Genomic DNA, 12,033 nt, shown 5'->3' with positions numbered 1-12,033 from the left:
CCTATTATTCGTCGGAAGCCGTTTTTGCCTCAGGGGTCTCCGGGCTGTGTTCGTTGGAGTTGAACTCCTGCTAGCAAAACCGCCGGGTTGAGGGAAGGGTTCAGACTGTGCCTGGGCCCTGTGGTCTCTTCCAGGTCAGTGTATGGCATTTCCTTCACCTTGCCACAGGCACCTGGGAGCATGTCTGCACGTGGAGAAAGACTTTCCCGTGGGAAGCCGGTTTTTGTCAAACGGGTCCCAGTGCTCTGCTCCTCTCTTTTCACTCCTGCTGCCACAAGCCCAGGGAGGATGGGAGGGCTTAGAACATGGCTGGGCACTGTGGTTTCTTCCAGAGAAGTGGAGGGCATTTGCTTTACCTTGCCACAACCACTTGGGATAGGGTCTGCACCTCAGGAAAAATGTTTCCGTGGGAAGCCGGCTTTTTGCAAAGGGGTCTCAGGGCCGTGGGCCTCGGCTGTCCCTCCGGCTCCCCAAAGCACAGGGACGAGGTGAGGGGCTTAGACCATGCCTGCGCAATGTTGTTTCTTACACCTGGGTGTGTGGCATTTTGTTGAGCTGGCTAACCCCACTTGGGATAGGAGTTCCACAGCAAGCACCTATTGTTCGTCGGAAGCCGTTTTTGCCCCAGGGGTCTCCGGGCTGTGTTCGTTGGGGTTGAACTCCTGCTAGCAAAACCGCCGGGTTGAGGGAAGGGTTCAGACTGTGCCTGGGCCCTGTGGTCTCTTCCAGGTCAGTGTATGGCATTTCCTTCCCCTTGCCACAGGCACCTGGGAGCATGTCTGCACGTGGAGAAAGACTTTCCCGTGGGAAGCCGGTTTTTGTCAAACGGGTCCCAGTGCTCTGCTCCTCTCTTTTCACTCCTGCTGCCAGAAGCCCAGGGAGGATGGGAGGGCTTAGAACATGGCTGGGCACTGTGGTTTCTTGCAGAGAAGTGGAGGGCATTTGCATTACCTTGCCACAACCACTTGGGATAGGGTCTGCACCTCAGGAAAACTGTCTCCGTGGGAAGCCGGCTTTTTACAAAGGGGTCTCAGGGCCGTGGGCCTCGGCTGTCCCTCCGGCTCCCCAAAGCACAGGGACGAGGTGAGGGGCTTAGACCATGCCTGGGCAATGTTGTTTCTTACACCTGGGTGTGTGGCATTTTGTTGAGCTGGCTACCCCCACTTGGGATAGGAGTTCCACAGCAAGCACCTATTGTTCGTCGGAAGCCGTTTTTGACCCAGGGGTCTCCGGGCTGTGTTCGTTGGGGTTGAACTCCTGCTAGCAAAACCGCCGGGTTGAGGGAAGGGTTCAGACAGTGCCTGGGCCCTGTGGTCTCTTCCAGGTCAGTGTATGGCATTTCCTTCCCCTTGCCCCAGGCACCTGGGAGCATGTCTGCACGTGGAGAAAGACTTTCCCGTGGGAAGCCGGGTTTTCTCAAACGGGTCCCAGTGCTCTGCTCCTCTCTTTTCATTCCTGCTGCCAGAAGCCCAGGGAGGATGGGAGGACTTAGAACACGGCTGGGCACTGTGGTTTCTTCCAGAGAAGTGGAGGGCATTTGCTTTACCTTGCCACAACCACTTGGGATAGGGTGTGCACCTCAGGAAAACTGTCTCCGTGGGAAGCCGGCTTTTTGCAAAGGGGTCTCAGGGCCGTGGGCCTCGGGTGTCCCTCCGGCTCCCCAAAGCACAGGGACGAGGTGAGGGGCTGAGACCATGCCTGGGCAATGTTGTTTCTTACTCCTTTTTGTGTGGCATTTTGTTGAGCTGGCTACCCCCTCTTGGGATTGGTTTTCCACAGCAAGCGCCTATTGTTCGTCGGAAGCCGTTTTTGCCTCAGGGGTCTCCGGGCTGTGTTCGTTGGGGTTGAACTCCTGTTAGGAAAACCGCCGGGTTGAGGGAAGGGTTCAGACTGTGCCTGGGCCCTGTGGTCTCTTCCAGGTCAGTGTATGGCATTTCCTTCCCCTTGCCACAGGCACATGGGAGCATGTCTGCACGTGGAGAAAGACTTTCCCGTGGGAAGCCGGGTTTTGTCAAACGGGTCCCAGTGCTCTGCTCCTCTCTTTTCACTCCTGCTGTCAGAAGCCCAGGGAGGATGGGAGGGCTTAGAACATGGCTGGGCACTGTGGTTTCTTCCAGAGAAGTGGAGGGCATTTGCTTTACCTTGCCACAACCACTTGGGATAGGGTCTGCACCTCAGGAAAACTGTCTCCGTGGGAAGCCGGCTTTTTGCAAAGGGGTCTCAGGGCCGTGGGCCTCGGCTGTCCCTCCGGCTCCCCAAAGCACAGGGACGAGGTGAGGGGCTTAGACCATGCCTGCGCAATGTTGTTTCTTACACCTGGGTGTGTGGCATTTTGTTGAGCTGGCTAACGCCACTTGGGATAGGAGTTCCACAGCAAGCACCTATTGTTCGTCGGAAGCCGTTTTTGCCCCAGGGGTCTCCGGGCTGTGTTCGTTGGGGTTGAACTCCTGCTAGCAAAACCGCCGGGTTGAGGGAAGGGTTCAAACTGTGACTGGGCCCTGTGGTCTCTTCCAGGTCAGTGTATGGCATTTCCTTCCCCTTGCCCCAGGCACCTGGGAGCATGTCTGCACGTGGAGAAAGACTTTCCCGTGGGAAGCCGGGTTTTCTCAAACGGGTCCCAGTGCTCTGCTCCTCTCTTTTCACTCCTGCTGCCAGAAGCCCAGGGAGGATGGGAGGGCTTAGAACATGGCTGGGCACTGTGGTTTCTTCCAGAGAAGTGGAGGGCATTTGCTTTACCTTGCCACAACCACTTGGGATAGGGTCTGCACCTCAGGAAAACTGTCTCCGTGGGAAGCCGGCTTTTTGCAAAGGGGTCTCAGGGCCGTGGGCCTCGGCTGTCCCTCCGGCTCCCCAAAGCACAGGGACGAGGTGAGGGGCTTAGACCATGCCTGGGCAATGTTGTTTCTTACACCTGGGTGTGTGGCATTTTGTTGAGCTGGCTACCCCCTCTTGGGATTGGTTTTCCACAGCAAGCGCCTATTGTTCGTCGGAAGCCGTTTTTGCCTCAGGGGTCTCCGGGCTGTGTTCGTTGGGGTTGAACTCCTGCTAGCAAAACCGCCGGGTTGAGGGAAGGGTTCAGACTGTGCCTGGGCCCTGTGGTCTCTTCCAGGTCAGTGTATGGCATTTCCTTCCCCTTGCCACAGGCACCTGGGAGCATGTCTGCACGTGGAGAAAGACTTTCCCGTGGGAAGCCGGGTTTTGTCAAACGGGTCCCAGTGCTCTGCTCCTCTCTTTTCACTCCTGTTGTCAGAAGCCCAGGGAGGATGGGAGGGCTTAGAACATGGCTGGGCACTGTGGTTTCTTCCAGAGAAGTGGAGGGCATTTGCTTTACCTTGCCACAACCAGTTGGGATAGGGTCTGCACCTCAGGAAAACTGTCTCCGTGGGAAGCCGGCTTTTTGCAAAGGGGTCTCAGGGCCGTGGGCCTCGGCTGTCCCTCCGGCTCCCCAAAGCACAGGGACGAGGTAAGGGGCTTAGACCATGCCTGCGCAATGTTGTTTCTTACACCTGGGTGTGTGGCATTTTTTGAGTTGGCTACCCCCCCTTGGGATTGGTGTTCCACAGCAAGCGCCTATTGTTCGTCGGAAGCCGTTTTTGCCTCAGGGGTCTCCGGGCTGTGTTCGTTGGGGTTGAACTCCTGCTAGCAAAACCGCCGGGTTGAGGGAAGGGTTCAGACTGTGCCTGGGCCCTGTGGTCTCTTCCAGGTCAGTGTATGGCATTTCCTTCCCCTTGCCACAGGCACCTGGGAGCATGTCTGCACGTGGAGAAAGACTTTCCCGTGGGAAGCCGGTTTTTGTCAAACGGGTCCCAGTGCTCTGCTCCTCTCTTTTCACTCCTGCTGCCAGAAGCCCAGGGAGGATGGGAGGGCTTAGAACATGGCTGGGCACTGTGGTTTCTTCCAGAGAAGTGGAGGGCATTTGCTTTACCTTGCCACAACCACTTGGGATAGGGTCTGCACCTCAGGAAAACTGTCTCCGTGGGAAGCCGGCTTTTTGCAAAGGGGTCTCAGGGCCGTGGGCCTCGGCTGTCCCTCCGGCTCCCCAAAGCACAGGGACGAGGTGAGGGGCTTAGACCATGCCTGGGCAATGTTGTTTCTTACACCTGGGTGTGTGGCATTTTGTTGAGCTGGCTACCCCCACTTGGGATAGGAGTTCCACAGCAACCACCTATTGTTCGTAGGAAGCCGTTTTTGCCCCAGTGGTCTCCGGGCTGTGTTCGTTGGGGTTGAACTCCTGCTAGCAAAACCGCCGGGTTGAGGGAAGGGTTCAGACTGTGCCTGGGCCCTGTGGTCTCTTCCAGGTCAGTGTATGGCATTTCCTTCCCCTTGCCCCAGGCACCTGGGAACATGTCTGCACGTGGAGACTTTCCCGTGGGAAGCCGGTTTTTGTCAAACGGGTCCCAGTGCTCTGCTCCTCTCTATTCACTCCTGCTGCCAGAAGCCCAGGGAGGATGGGAGGGCTTAGAACTTGGCTGGGCACTGTGGTTTCTTCCAGAGAAGTGGAGGGCATTTGCTTTACCTTGCCACAACCACTTGGGATAGGGTCTGCACCTCAGGAAAACTGTTTCCGTGGGAAGCCGGCTTTTTGCAAAGGGGTCTCAGGGCCGTGGGCCTCGGGTGTCCCTCCGGCTCCCCAAAGCACAGGGACGAGGTGAGGGGCTTAGACCATGCCTGGGCAATGTTGTTTCTTACACCTGGGTGTGTGGCATTTTGTTGAGCTGGCTACCCCCTCTTGGGATTGGTGTTCCACAGCAAGCGCCTATTGTTCGTCGGAAGCCGTTTTTGCCTCAGGGGTCTCCGGGCTGTGTTCGTTGGGGTTGAACTCCTGCTAGCAAAACCGCCGGGTTGAGGGAAGGGTTCAGACTGTGCCTGGGCCCTGTGGTCTCTTCCATGTCAGTGTATGGCATTTCCTTCCCCTTGCCCCAGGCACCTGGAAGCATGTCTGCACGTGGAGAAAGACTTTCCCGTGGGAAGCCGGGTTTTGTCAAACGGGTCCCAGTGCTCTGCTCCTCTCTTTTCACTCCTGCGGCCAGAAGCCCAGGGAGGATGGGAGGGCTTAGAACATGGCTGGGCACTGTGGTTTCTTCCAGAGAAGTGGAGGGCATTTGCTTTACCTTGCCACAACCACTTGGGATAGGGTGTGAACCTCAGGAAATCTGTCTCCGTGGGAAGCCGGCTTTTTGCAAAGGGGTCTCAGGGCCGTGTGCCTCGGCTGTCCCTCCGGCTCCCCAAAGCACAGGGACGAGGTGAGGGGCTTAGACCATGCCTGGGCAATGTTGTTTCTTACTGCTTTTTGTGTGGCATTTTGTTGAGCTGGCTACCCCCTCTTGGGATTGGTTTTCCACAGCAAGCGCCTATTGTTCGTCGGAAGCCGTTTTTGCCTCAGGGGTCTCCGGGCTGTGTTCGTTGGGGTTGAACTCCTGCTAGGAAAACCGCCGGGTTGAGGGAAGGGTTCAGACTGTGCCTGGGCCCTGTGGTCTCTTCCAGGTCAGTGTATGGCATTTCCTTCCCCTTGCCACAGGCACCTGGGAGCATGTCTGCACGTGGAGAAAGACTTTCCCGTGGGAAGCCGGGTTTTGTCAAACGGGACCCAGTGCTCTGCTCCTCTCTTTTCACTCCTGCTGCCAGAAGCCCAGGGAGGATGGGAGGGCTTAGAACATGGCTGGGCACTGTGGTTTCTTCCAGAGAAGTGGAGGGCATTTGCTTTACCTTGCCACAACCACTTGGGATAGGGTCTGCACCTCAGGAAAACTGTTTCCGTGGGAAGCCGGCTTTTTGCAAAGGGGTCTCAGGGCCGTGGGCCTCGGCTGTCCCTCCGGCTCCCCAAAGCACAGGGACGAGGTGAGGGGCTTAGACCATGCCTGCGCAATGTTGTTTCTTACACCTGGGTGTGTGGCATTTTTTGAGTTGGCTACCCCCCCTTGGGATTGGTGTTCCACAGCAAGCGCCTATTGTTCGTCGGAAGCCGTTTTTGCCTCAGGGGTCTCCGGGCTGTGTTCGTTGGGGTTGAACTCCTGCTAGCAAAACCGCCGGGTTGAGGGAAGGGTTCAGACTGTGCCTGGGCCCTGTGGTCTCTTCCAGGTCAGTGTATGGCATTTCCTTCCCCTTGCCACAGGCACCTGGGAGCATGTCTGCACGTGGAGAAAGACTTTCCCGTGGGAAGCCGGTTTTTGTCAAACGGGTCCCAGTGCTCTGCTCCTCTCTTTTCACTCCTGCTGCCAGAAGCCCAGGGAGGATGGGAGGGCTTAGAACATGGCTGGGCACTGTGGTTTCTTCCAGAGAAGTGGAGGGCATTTGCTTTACCTTGCCACAACCACTTGGGATAGGGTCTGCACCTCAGGAAAACTCTCTCCGTGGGAAGCCGGCTTTTTGCAAAGGGGTCTCAGGGCCGTGGGCCTCGGCTGTCCCTCCGGCTCCCCAAAGCACAGGGACGAGGTGAGGGGCTTAGACCATGCCTGGGCAATGTTGTTTCTTACACCTGGGTGTGTGGCATTTTGTTGAGCTGGCTACCCCCACTTGGGATAGGAGTTCCACAGCAACCACCTATTGTTCGTAGGAAGCCGTTTTTGCCCCAGTGGTCTCCGGGCTGTGTTCGTTGGGGTTGAACTCCTGCTAGCAAAACCGCCGGGTTGAGGGAAGGGTTCAGACTGTGCCTGGGCCCTGTGGTCTCTTCCAGGTCAGTGTATGGCATTTCCTTCCCCTTGCCCCAGGCACCTGGGAGCATGTCTGCACGTGGAGACTTTCCCGTGGGAAGCCGGTTTTTGTCAAACGGGTCCCAGTGCTCTGCTCCTCTCTATTCACTCCTGCTGCCAGAAGCCCAGGGAGGATGGGAGGGCTTAGAACTTGGCTGGGCACTGTGGTTTCTTCCAGAGAAGTGGAGGGCATTTGCTTTACCTTGCCACAACCACTTGGGATAGGGTCTGCACCTCAGGAAAACTGTTTCCGTGGGAAGCCGGCTTTTTGCAAAGGGGTCTCAGGGCCGTGGGCCTCGGGTGTCCCTCCGGCTCCCCAAAGCACAGGGACGAGGTGAGGGGCTTAGACCATGCCTGGGCAATGTTGTTTCTTACACCTGGGTGTGTGGCATTTTGTTGAGCTGGCTACCCCCTCTTGGGATTGGTGTTCCACAGCAAGCGCCTATTGTTCGTCGGAAGCCGTTTTTGCCTCAGGGGTCTCCGGGCTGTGTTCGTTGGGGTTGAACTCCTGCTAGCAAAACCGCCGGGTTGAGGGAAGGGTTCAGACTGTGCCTGGGCCCTGTGGTCTCTTCCAGGTCAGTGTATGGCATTTCCTTCCCCTTGCCCCAGGCACCTGGAAGCATGTCTGCACGTGGAGAAAGACTTTCCCGTGGGAAGCCGGGTTTTGTCAAACGGGTCCCAGTGCTCTGCTCCTCTCTTTTCACTCCTGCGGCCAGAAGCCCAGGGAGGATGGGAGGGCTTAGAACATGGCTGGGCACTGTGGTTTCTTCCAGAGAAGTGGAGGGCATTTGCTTTACCTTGCCACAACCACTTGGGATAGGGTCTGCACCTCAGGAAAACTGTCTCCGTGGGAAGCCGGCTTTTTGCAAAGGGGTCTCAGGGCCGTGGGCCTCGGGTGTCCCTCCGGCTCCCCAAAGCACAGGGACGAGGTGAGGGGCTTAGACCATGCCTGGGCAATGTTGTTTCTTACACCTGGGTGTGTGGCATTTTGTTGAGCTGGCTACCCCCTCTTGGGATTGGTGTTCCACAGCAAGCGCCTATTGTTCGTCGGAAGCCGTTTTTGCCTCAGGGGTCTCCGGGCTGTGTTCGTTGGGGTTGAACTCCTGCTAGCAAAACCGCCGGGTTGAGGGAAGGGTTCAGACTGTGCCTGGGCCCTGTGGTCTCTTCCAGGTCAGTGTATGGCATTTCCTTCCCCTTGCCCCAGGCACCTGGGAGCATGTCTGCACGTGGAGAAAGACTTTCCCGTGGGAAGCCGGGTTTTGTCAAACGGGTCCCAGTGCTCTGCTCCTCTCTTTTCACTCCTGCTGCCAGAAGCCCAGGGAGGATGGGAGGGCTTAGAACATGGCTGGGCACTGTGGTTTCTTCCAGAGAAGTGGAGGGCATTTGCTTTACCTTGCCACAACCACTTGGGATAGGGTCTGCACCTCAGGAAAACTGTTTCCGTGGGAAGCCGGCTTTTTGCAAAGGGGTTTCAGGGCCGTGGGCCTCTGTTGTCCCTCCGGCTCCCCAAAGCACAGGGACGAGGTGAGGGGCTTAGACCATGCCTGGGCAATGTTGTTTCTTACACCTGGGTGTGTGGCATTTTGTTGAGCTGGCTACCCCCACTTGGGATAGGAGTTCCACAGCAAGCACCTATTGTTCGTCGAAAGCCGTTTTTGCCCCAGGGGTCTCCGGGCTGTGTTCGTTGGGGTTGAACTCCTGCTAGCAAAACCGCCGGGTTGAGGGAAGGGTTCAGACTGTGCCTGGGCCCTGTGGTCTCTTCCAGGTCAGTGTATGGCATTTCCTTCCCCTTGCCCCAGGCACCTGGGAGCATGTCTGCACGTGGAGAAAGACTTTCCCGTGGGAAGCCGGTTTTTGTCAAACGAGTCCCAGTGCTCTGCTCCTCTCTTTTCACTCCTGCTGCCAGAAACCCAGGGAGGATGGGAGGGCTTAGAACATGGCTGGGCACTGTGGTTTCTTCCAGAGAAGTGGAGGGCATTTGCTTTACCTTGCCACAACCAGTTGGGATAGGGTCTGCACCTCAGGAAAACTGTTTCCGTGGGAAGCCGGCTTTTTGCAAAGGGGTCTCAGGGCCGTGGGCCTCGGGTGTCCCTCCGGCTCCCCAAAGCACAGGGACGAGGTGAGGGGCTTAGACCATGCCTGGGCAATGTTGTTTCTTACACCTGGGTGTGTGGCATTATATTGAGCTGGCTACCCCCTCTTGGGATTGGTGTACCACAGCAAGCGCCTATTGTTCGTCGGAAGCCGTTTTTGCCTCAGGGGTCTCCGGGCTGTGTTCGTTGGGGTTGAACTCCTGCTAGCAAAACCGCCGGGTTGAGGGAAGGGTTCAGACTGTGCCTGGGCCCTGTGGTCTCTTCCAGGTCAGTGTATGGCATTTCCTTCCCCTTGCCACAGGCACCTGGGAGCATGTCTGCACGTGGAGAAAGACTTTCCCGTGGGAAGCCGGGTTTTGTCAAACGGGTCCCAGTGCTCTGCTCCTCTCTTTTCACTCCTGCTCTCAGAAGCCCAGGGAGGATGGGAGGGCTTAGAACATGGCTGGGCACTGTGGTTTCTTCCAGAGAAGTGGAGTGCATTTGTTTTACCTTGCCACAACCAGTTGGGATAGGGTCTGCACCTCAGGAAAACTGTCTCCGTGGGAAGCCGGCTTTTTGCAAAGGGGTCTCAGGGCCGTGGGCCTCGGCTGTCCCTCCGGCTCCCCAAAGCACAGGGACGAGGTGAGGGGCTTAGACCATGCCTGCGCAATGTTGTTTCTTACACCTGGGTGTGTGGCATTTTTTGAGCTGGCTACCCCCCCTTGGGATGATTGGTGTTCCACAGCAAGCGCCTATTGTTCGTCGGAAGCCGTTTTTGCCTCAGGGGTCTCCGGGCTGTGTTCGTTGGGGTTGAACTCCTGCTAGCAAAACCGCCGGGTTGAGGGAAGGGTTCAGACTGTGCCTGGGCCCTGTGGTCTCTTCCAGGTCAGTGTATGGCATTTCCTTCCAATTGCCACAGGCACCTGGGAGCATGTCTGCACGTGGAGAAAGACTTTCCCGTGGGAAGCCGGGTTTTGTCAAACGGGTCCCAGTGCTCTACTCCTCTCTTTTCACTCCTGCTGTCAGAAGCCCAGGGAGGATGGGAGGGCTTAGAACATGGCTGGGCACTGTGGTTTCTTCCAGAGAAGTGGAGGGCATTTGCTTTACCTTGCCACAACCACTTGGGATAGGGTCTGCACCTCAGGAAAACTGTCTCCGTGGGAAGCCGGCTTTTTGCAAAGGGGTCTCAGGGCCATGGGCCTCGGCTGTCCCTCCGGCTCCCCAAAGCACAGGGACGAGGTGAGGGGCTTAGACCATGCCTGGGCAATGTTGTTTCTTACACCTGGGTGTGTGGCATTTTGTTGAGCTGGCTACCCCCACTTGGGATAGGAGTTCCACAGCAAGCACCTATTGTTCGTCGGAAGCCGTTTTTGCCCCAGGGGTCTCCGGGCTGTGTTCGTTGGGGTTGAACTCCTGCTAGGAAAACCGCCGGGTTGAGGGAAGGGTTCAGACTGTGCCTGGGCCTTGTGGTCTCTTCCAGGTCAGTGTATGGTATTTCCTTCCCCTTGCCCCAGGCACCTGGGAGCATGTCTGCACGTGGAGAAAGACTTTCCCGTGGGAAGCCGGTTTTTGTCAAACGGGTCCCAGTGCTCTGCTCCTCTCTTTTCACTCCTGCTGCCAGAAGCCCAGGGAGGATGGGAGGGCTTAGAACATGGCTGGGCACTGTGGTTTCTTCCAGAGAAGTGGAGGGCATTTGCTTTACCTTGCCACAACCACTTGGGATAGGGTCTGCACCTCAGGAAAACTGTTTCCGTGGGAAGCCGGCTTTTTGCAAAGGGGTCTCAGGGCCGTGGGCCTCGGCTGTCCCTCCGGCTCCCCAAAGCACAGGGACGAGGTGAGGGGCTTAGACCATGCCTGCGCAATGTTGTTTCTTACACCTGGGTGTGTGGCATTTTTTGAGTTGGCTACCCCCCCTTGGGATTGGTGTTCCACAGCAAGCGCCTATTGTTCGTCGGAAGCCGTTTTTGCCTCAGGGGTCTCCGGGCTGTGTTCGTTGGGGTTGAACTCCTGCTAGCAAAACCGCCGGGTTGAGGGAAGGGTTCAGACTGTGCCTGGGCCCTGTGGTCTCTTCCAGGTCAGTGTATGGCATTTCCTTCCCCTTGCCACAGGCACCTGGGAGCATGTCTGCACGTGGAGAAAGACTTTCCCGTGGGAAGCCGGTTTTTGTCAAACGGGTCCCAGTGCTCTGCTCCTCTCTTTTCACTCCTGCTGCCAGAAGCCCAGGGAGGATGGGAGGGCTTAGAACATGGCTGGGCACTGTGGTTTCTTCCAGAGAAGTGGAGGGCATTTGCTTTACCTTGCCACAACCACTTGGGATAGGGTCTGCACCTCAGGAAAACTCTCTCCGTGGGAAGCCGGCTTTTTGCAAAGGGGTCTCAGGGCCGTGGGCCTCGGCTGTCCCTCCGGCTCCCCAAAGCACAGGGACGAGGTGAGGGGCTTAGACCATGCCTGGGCAATGTTGTTTCTTACACCTGGGTGTGTGGCATTTTGTTGAGCTGGCTACCCCCACTTGGGATAGGAGTTCCACAGCAACCACCTATTGTTCGTAGGAAGCCGTTTTTGCCCCAGTGGTCTCCGGGCTGTGTTCTTTGGGGTTGAACTCCTGCTAGCAAAACCGCCGGGTTGAGGGAAGGGTTCAGACTGTGCCTGGGCCCTGTGGTCTCTTCCAGGTCAGTGTATGGCATTTCCTTCCCCTTGCCCCAGGCACCTGGGAGCATGTCTGCACGTGGAGACTTTCCCGTGGGAAGCCGGTTTTTGTCAAACGGGTCCCAGTGCTCTGCTCCTCTCTATTCACTCCTGCTGCCAGAAGCCCAGGGAGGATGGGAGGGCTTAGAACTTGGCTGGGCACTGTGGTTTCTTCCAGAGAAGTGGAGGGCATTTGCTTTACCTTGCCACAACCACTTGGGATAGGGTCTGCACCTCAGGAAAACTGTTTCCGTGGGAAGCCGGCTTTTTGCAAAGGGGTCTCAGGGCCGTGGGCCTCGGGTGTCCCTCCGGCTCCCCAAAGCACAGGGACGAGGTGAGGGGCTTAGACCATGCCTGGGCAATGTTGTTTCTTACACCTGGGTGTGTGGCATTTTGTTGAGCTGGCTACCCCCTCTTGGGATTGGTGTTCCACAGCAAGCGCCTATTGTTCGTCGGAAGCCGTTTTTGCCTCAGGGGTCTCCGGGCTGTGTTCGTTGGGGTTGAACTCCTGCTAGCAAAACCGCCGGGTTGAGGGAAGGGTTCAGACTGTGCCTGGGCCCTGTGGTCTCTTCCAGGTCAGTGTATGG

This window comes from Ursus arctos, unplaced genomic scaffold (assembly GCF_023065955.2).
Source record: "Ursus arctos isolate Adak ecotype North America unplaced genomic scaffold, UrsArc2.0 scaffold_16, whole genome shotgun sequence".
In the NCBI taxonomy this organism is placed as follows: domain Eukaryota; kingdom Metazoa; phylum Chordata; class Mammalia; order Carnivora; family Ursidae; genus Ursus; species Ursus arctos.
This window is presented reverse-complemented; position numbering follows the sequence as displayed.